At 46.5% G+C, this 7741-nt stretch overlaps 1 non-coding gene across 1 annotated transcript; it reads right to left on the reverse strand.

The window, feature by feature from the left end:
* Positions 1–7223: 7223 nt before the first annotated feature.
* Trnat-agu lies at positions 7224–7297 on the reverse strand. Its single transcript has one exon. It is a non-coding gene; the product is annotated as a tRNA-Thr (tRNA).
* Positions 7298–7741: the final 444 nt, after the last annotated feature.

Consider the following 7741-nt stretch of genomic DNA (forward strand, 5'->3'; position numbering starts at 1 on the left):
AAACACGAATAATGTTGTTTCGAATGTCCCTGCCCTGGTGAGTCTGTATAAACATTGCTACTAAATGAAATACTGGATTAATTTTTACTTTCTTTTAACCCGGCACCGCCTGGGCTATTTCCGTACCCACGACAGCCTGGGGGGGGGGGGTCGGATCCGACCCCCCCTGTTATCTCGAGAACCAATGGTCGTATCGAGCCCCGCGAGGCGGCGTTCGAAAGGTCTCTACGAGACCTTCCCAAAGCACTCTTAAGATTTTAAGATTGAGGTCAACTTTCGGGTCAAGGTCAGGTCAAAGGTCAAATTCAGGGGTTTGCATGATTAGGCTTACGGACAGCGGAATCGATAGCTGCTGCTCGAAACTCACCACAAATGACCTCAAAGATCTAGTGAAGGTACCATGTGCGTATAGGGTCATACTAAGTACGGGTCAAGGTCAGGTCATCACGAAAGGTCACGGTTTTCACTTTCTGCTACATGGGCGTGCGACACATGTTTTATGGCTTATTTTTCACGCCAAATCCGATGGTAATGGTTATATGTGACCCCAAGTCACTGTGCTGGTGATAAGTGTGCATTGAAAGCATCAAAAAATCGTTTATACCATACATAACTAAACGAGGGCTAAGAAAAAAGTCAATTTTTCAACTCTTTTATTTTGACATAAAAATGCACTTTTCTAGACGAGCTTTGTCCCAGGAATCTAGTGGTGCCATTTGTTTTCACATGCGATGTTCAGAAGTGCCTCTAATTCGCGAAAATGCCTATGACGTCACCATGCCCTTTGCATGTTGGAGCTACTTTTTACAATTTGGGGGTCAAAAATCAAGATAGAAAGTTGAAATTTGGGACCTAATGTTCTAATAGAGCTCTATAACATATATTCCGTTTTTTGGAAATTCTCAAAATTTTGGATTGTATTAGCTGTTTTCCAAAAAAAATATAGTTTTTTGAATTTTTAGGGGTTAAAACGCATTTTATGGAAAATCCGAGATACCCATTTTGAAGAACTCGTTGAGCTGCGTCTTTTCATGTCCTTAATTTGCAACTTGCTTAAAACCTCGATTTTTGGCGATTTTTTTAACATTTACCACTTTTTGACTGAAAACGCCATGTAGTTACATCACTAAAATCGATATATCTAAAAAGAAAAATTGAAATTTTTTCCTTAAAAATTGCAGAGGAGACGTCAAATTGATGGGGAAGAGGGTATGCCAAGTTTCAAGTTGATAGCGCAAGCGGTTCATGAGTTATTCAAGAAAAACGGAGGGGGGTCGGATCCGACCCCCCCCCCAGGCGGTCGCGGGCTAATCTAATTCCGGATACCTACAAAAGGTCCAAAGCGGACAGATTTTAATATCTGCATTCCATTCCTCATATTGTTTTTTGCTGAATGAAAACAATATGAATTCAATTTCAATTTCAGTTCAATAATTATTTTGTGCTTTTGTTTTGTATTATTTCTATAGGTAGGTACAGCCCTCAGCAGACTGCGTGGTAGGTATTCTTTTTTTCGACAATACCGATAATAACTCAAAGGCTATGCTATAAGTCGGTCGGAACTCACTACAAATAGATGCGCCATGCTCCACTCCTTCGATTAGGTCTATCACAAAACAAACTTAACGCCTTGTGTGGCAACAAAATGCAAAAGTGTGTTTTGGGGGCAAATATAATTTGGGGGTTTATATTTGGTGGTTTTGTTGCCGAACTAGATGGAAAATGAATAGGTACGGTGATGATGCCAACCTAAGGTGCGGAGTCTCACGCGTCTTGCTGTTACGATTTCCGAGTGACCGATAGCAGAGTATTCGCGTTATTCTTGTTTTTGTCGAAAAAAAAATAGCTACTACGCAGTTTGCAGAGGGCTGTACTCTTGTTCAGGGCTAGGTGCTTTATTTTCTGCAGCGCTAGATCTATGAACATTACACCGATATGGCTAGCGCGGACCACATCACAACCCTTTCACTGTTAGGCTTCTAAGCTCCATTTATTCTAAAATTGCATTACATATAATATATAATGCTTATATGGCTGTGATGATCGTTATTGTAATTACGGAGCGAGCGAAGCGAGCGTAGTCTTTCCTTAGATTAACGGAAATTTCTGAGTGTGAGCGGCCGGCCGGCCGGCCGTGCGGACGCTTTTGCGAGGCTTATATCTCAGCAACCACTTGACCGATTTACACGGGGTAATTTTTGTAGGGTAGCTTCATTCCTTCTACCAAGTATTGGACTATTCCCGATGCATGTGGGTGACCCCTTATGCACGTGCCACGCGCAAAACGAAGAGGTGTCAGTTTTGTAATTGTTGCAATATCTCGGTAACTACTTGGCCGATTGCGCTGAAAGTTGGCATGTAGGTTGGCACCCACTAGGCACTGCATATCCATGTGCCAGAGTTGGGGTGCTGCTGCACGTGCGCACGTGCAGGGGTCGTTTCCAGATCTCGAGAACGGCTGGACCGATGGCGCTCAAATTTGGTACACGGTTAGGGACCAGTTAGTAGGGTGCCGTGCACAAGTCAGTTGGGACCCATTCTGCACGTGCGCACGTGCAGGGTGCCGCTTCTAGATCTCGCGATCGGCTGGGCCGATTGTGCTCAAATTTGGCACATCGCTAGAGACCGGTTAGTAGGGTGCCGTGCACAAGTCAGTTGGAGGTACCCCCTCGAAATTTCGCACGTGCAAGGCTCACCCTCTCGCTCGCTCCGTTAGTCGCCCCAAAAGGCGCTATACTGGTTGTTACGGAGCGAGCGAAGCGAGCGTAGTCTTTCCTTAGATTAACGGAAATTTCTGAGTATGAGCGGCCGGCCGGCCGGCCGTGCGGACGCTTTTGCGAGGCTTATATCTCAGCAACCACTTGACCGATTTACACGCGGTAATTTTTGTAGGGTAGCTTCATTCCTTCTACCAAGTATTGGACTATTCCCGATGCGTGTCGGTGACCCCTTATGCACGTGCCACGTGTAAAACGAAGAGGTGTCAGTTTTGTAATTGTTGCAATATCTCGGTAACTACTTGGCCGATTGCGCTGAAAGTTGGCATGTAGGTAGGCACCAACTAGGCACTACATATCCATGTGCCAGAGTTGGGGTGCTGCTGCACGTGCGCACGTGCAGGGGTCGATTCCAGATCTCGAGAACGGCTGGACCGATGGCGCTCAAATTTGGTACACAGTTAGGGACCAGTTAGTAGGGTGCCGTGCACAAGTCAGTTGGGACCCATTTTGCACGTGCGCACGTGCAGGGTGCCGCTCCCAGATCTCGAGAACGGCTGGGCCGATTGTGCTCAAATTTGGCACATCGCTAGAAACCGGTCAGTAGGGTGCCGTGCACAAGTCAGTTGGAGGTACCCCTTCGAAATTTCGCACGTGCGAGACTCAACCCCCCTCGCTCGCTCCGTTAGTCGCCCCAAAAGGCGCTATACTGGTCAATTACAAATGTAGTTTGTAATTTACGCTGAAATTTACACCCAATCACGCGCAGAGCGGCGCGATGGCTCAGTTGGTTAAAGCGCCTGCCTAGTAAACAAGAGATCCCGAGTTCGAATCTCGGTGGTGCATCTTTTCCGTTCACGTCTACCTTGCATCTGCGCTTACCGATCATCTATGATAACCAACACTTGTTCCATATTCGAAAAGATCGATCGATATGTTTTTAAAAAAGAAAGATGTGTTTGATAATCATTCCACCTCTCCTTGTCCGATCACTGTCTGTCTCCAATATGTGCTGCCGGCGCAGTCATTCATCACAGCATGTCTTACCCATCGTGTTTGGTGTTCAATATATCCCGCAATAAACGTCACATTCCACTTATTTGCCACATTGCCCCGGGGCGTCGCGATGCCCACTCCCGGTACCCGCTGAGACTGTGGCTTTGCCCGCGGCAAAGCCACAGCCGGCGGGCAATGGAACTCCGCCACAGCTGGTGAATGACGATTGGACTTGCCGTGTGTTTCTGGCTCATTGTGAAAGTAATAGATAATAGCGATGTTTTGGCACGTATGCGGTGCCATTTTGACGTTGCTGGGCATTGATATGAACAGGCACAAATTATTAAAAACAGGTGTAGACAATGTTTCCCAGGAAAATATGTTTTACATATGATAGCGGTGCAACTGTTGTGAGAACATTTTGACTGCAGCAACGTTTTCACAACGTATTTACACACACAAATTTGTGTGCGTAAATACGTTGTGAAAACGTTGCTGCAGTACGCTTTGTACGGTGCATTGCATTCCAAAATCAATTTGTTCCTTCATTATTCCACACTATTCATTAAGTCTCCCAATATCTTAAAAGAACGCACTTAAAGTGTTTCAAAATAACCACGTCTGCGATGCTTGCTGCATTTCAGTGTCCATCTCAATCTTCCATTCAGTTCCGTTCCAAATTTACACACAATACATTACAGGATGGCGATGTAATTACACATCACATGCATTTTTAGTTTTTACTACCTGTAATAGAGCCCTGTTTCGTGTCGGCTCGCGCGTCAATTCATTAACGCCCGACCTCTGTATGCCCCCAGGGCATTACCCCGACCTCGTGATGGCCCCGCCTCACTGGGGGGGGAGGGGGGGGGGGGGCTCGTGTCTGCACGAAGGACAGGCGACGGCGTCACTCGTTGTCACGCGGCTTTCAGCTAATGTCAATGGTCTTTCGGGGAAATATGGGTGCATAGAAGGCTACTGCAGATCGCGTGGGCAACGTAAAATTGCCTTCACTTTCTTGGGATACGTAAGTGGTTCATTCATTGAAATTTAAGTGTGCTTTTATGAAGTTTCTGTTCAACTTGTAAACTGACTTGTATCCACTCTAAGAAAAGTGCAGGTATGTAGAAAAGTCAGGCATGAAAGACGTACAAATCAAACCCTCGCCGATATCGCTGTCGAACTGTTAGCTTTTGAACACATGTCAAACGTAACAACTGAATCAGCCATCACGCGAGGTCACCCCGATTCCCCCTGACGCATCCCCTCCCCCTAATGTAAGCTTCAGGTCACAGCGTGGTGTTATACGAGTTTCTAATGACAGCGGATGATGGCGGAGTTTGTGCAATGACCCAATGGAGAGACAACGGGCACATCGTTAGGGACACTTATTTTGAGCGGGTGCTATATACTCGGTCGGTGGAGAGAGAGAGAGAGAGAGAGAGAGAGAGAGAGAGAGAGAGAGAGAGAGAGAGAGAGAGAGAGAGAGAGAAAGAGAGAGAGAGAGAGAGAGAGAGAGAGAGAGAGAGAGAGAGAGAGAGAGAGAGAGAGAGAGAGAGAGAGAGAGAGGAGAAGGAACACCTAGCAACTAGTTAAAACATTATAAAACTGAGCATCTTTCTAAAAAGGAAACATAAAACGAAGCTCAAATATCCCGAATTCACACAAATTGCACATTTGTCGCACGTTTCGTGTTTCACATCCATCCAGCACGGCATTGCGTCACGTCTTTTTCGTCGCTCGGTTCCACGTGAATTGAACATCTGGCGCTCCCGCTCCGCTGGCGTGCGAACATAAGACATCGTTCTCTCTCTCCCTTGGACCGTGATATTTCCAGCATCCCGCCGTGAGTTCTGGTAACCTGAGCCAGCCCGCGAAGCCGGCGGACTTTCAACAAACGCTGCTGGCTGACGTATAGAGCCGGTGGCGCCCGTGAAAGATGTTCCGACTTCTCATCTCATTTTGTGGAGCGGCGAAAGGGCACGATATTGAGGGCTGAGGCCTGTATGTCTGAGAAAGTTGGCCTGATGTATGGCCAGTGGGTTTCTAGGGAGACTGGGCGTTTGAACGGATGTTCACGGGAAAATATTGGCACATGTTGCTGGCTGAAAAGTCGAATGAAGGCGGAACACTGAACAGGATAAAAATAGTTGGAAACAGGAAATATTTGAATTGCACAGTGCAACGGTACAGTAAAATGAATATACTGAACTGAACTGAAATAAGTTAAAGCATCTCTAATATTGAGTAGATAGCGTATTTTGTAGAAAACCGAACGCAGTTTCACAGCCACCCATCGATTCGCCTCGCTGCCAAACCATTCTTCTCCGAGGCCTATTGAATTATGTGCCTGACAAATGCCCACAAGGCCAAGAATGAACGAAATTACTGGCTGCGGCATCCGAACAATGAGTCATCCGTCTCCGTCTTTTTTATAGCCGCCGTCCAGTCTTTGATCCCATGTCATGCCTACAGGGTATTCTGTGCTTGTTTGCAGCTGGCGGCGAGCTGAGCGACAATGACTAGATGCGGAAAAAAATGGTGGTCTAGTATAGAGGGTCTGTAGCTGGTCTGTAGAGGGACTGTTTTAGCTGGTCTTTGGCTGGTCGATGGTCTGAAGAAGTTCAGTGAAGAGTGGGTCTGCAATGTTTATGCATCTTTGCCTTCATTTTGTCAGGTTTGTAGGCTCTTTAAATGGAAGATTGCGGGTCTGTGATTAGTCGGCGGTTAACTTATGACAATCTTTGTCAGTCTATGACCGTGTCTGTTGTGACAATTTCAGTCTGTGACAATTTATGACAGTCTGACCTGTAACAATTTATGACAGTCATGCACCATGACAGCCCAGCGCCGACAGCAAATGTGTCATCGCAACAAGCTAAACCTCAACCCTATTTCCATATTGCGTAGCTCGCATGCGTGCACGTAACCCCACAAACAAAGTAAAAAAACTGACCTCGTCTCGCTGCCCACCACAGGTCATCGCATTCCCTGCGTGCCTTCAGTTCATTCTGACCATTAAGGGCCTTGTTCTGACCCAGAGCGGGCTGTCCTCCGTCACCGCCGTACTCAGTGTAAGGATACCATCTGTTATGGCTCTCAGCTCGTTAGGCGTTGTCCTTGACTAGACAGGAAGCCATTAGCATCGGGGAAGGAGGGAAGGGGCGAGGAGGGAGGGGTGAGATACCAGGGTCTTCCGAAGCAAGGCAGAGTTTTTGAGTGCTGATTAGTGTGTAAACGTTTATTAACCAAGCTATTGTGGATACTGGATACTGAAGCTTTGTCAAATAAATAGCTTTGTTGGCAATCGACAAATGGAACAGTGGGAGGAAATTTTAGTTTGTTGGATGCTGAACGGAGAAAAAGGTTAATACACGAGCTTGACAATCTCTTATTACTAAGACATAACGATCGATCATCTCTAATCTGGATTCAATTCTTGCTGCTACAGCATCTGCTGAGTAACCCAAGGGTAGACGACCGGCGAGATGACAGAGAGGGACGCAAAAGAGGCACCACCGAGATTCGAACTCGGGATCTCCTGTTTACTAGACAGGCGCTTTAACTAACTAAGCCATGGCGCCACGGTAAATTTGCTCTCTGTGCGAAATCGGGTGGGAAATAATACTCCTCTGTATGGAGTCGTGTAGTGATAAGTACATGTTTATCTAATTTATTCAATGATTCAATTGTCAGATCTTTAGATGACCTTGAAGCACATAGTTGCTTGTTTAAATTGAAAAATGGCGTTAATTTTCCTACAAAGATCACTAGTCGCAAGAGCAAGCGCCTGTCCTTTCGAAAACGTTTATTTCGGAAATGTTTTTGAGCAGTTTACTTGAATCGATGCAAAAAATTGTTTTTGACGATAAAATCAAACTACGTTACGGTACCAAAACAAAGCAATTATTCGGTCTGGGAAACACTTTTCCCTTCTCATTACCATAGACCCGGGAACAGGGGGGGGGGGGGGCAGCGGGGGCGCTTGCCCCCCCCCCCCAACTTGGGAGCCGAGGGGGCGGCGCCCC

Source organism: Amphibalanus amphitrite, unplaced genomic scaffold (genome assembly GCF_019059575.1).
Source record: "Amphibalanus amphitrite isolate SeventyFive unplaced genomic scaffold, NRLGWU_Aamphi_draft 001933F_arrow, whole genome shotgun sequence".
NCBI lineage: Eukaryota > Metazoa > Arthropoda > Thecostraca > Balanomorpha > Balanidae > Amphibalanus > Amphibalanus amphitrite.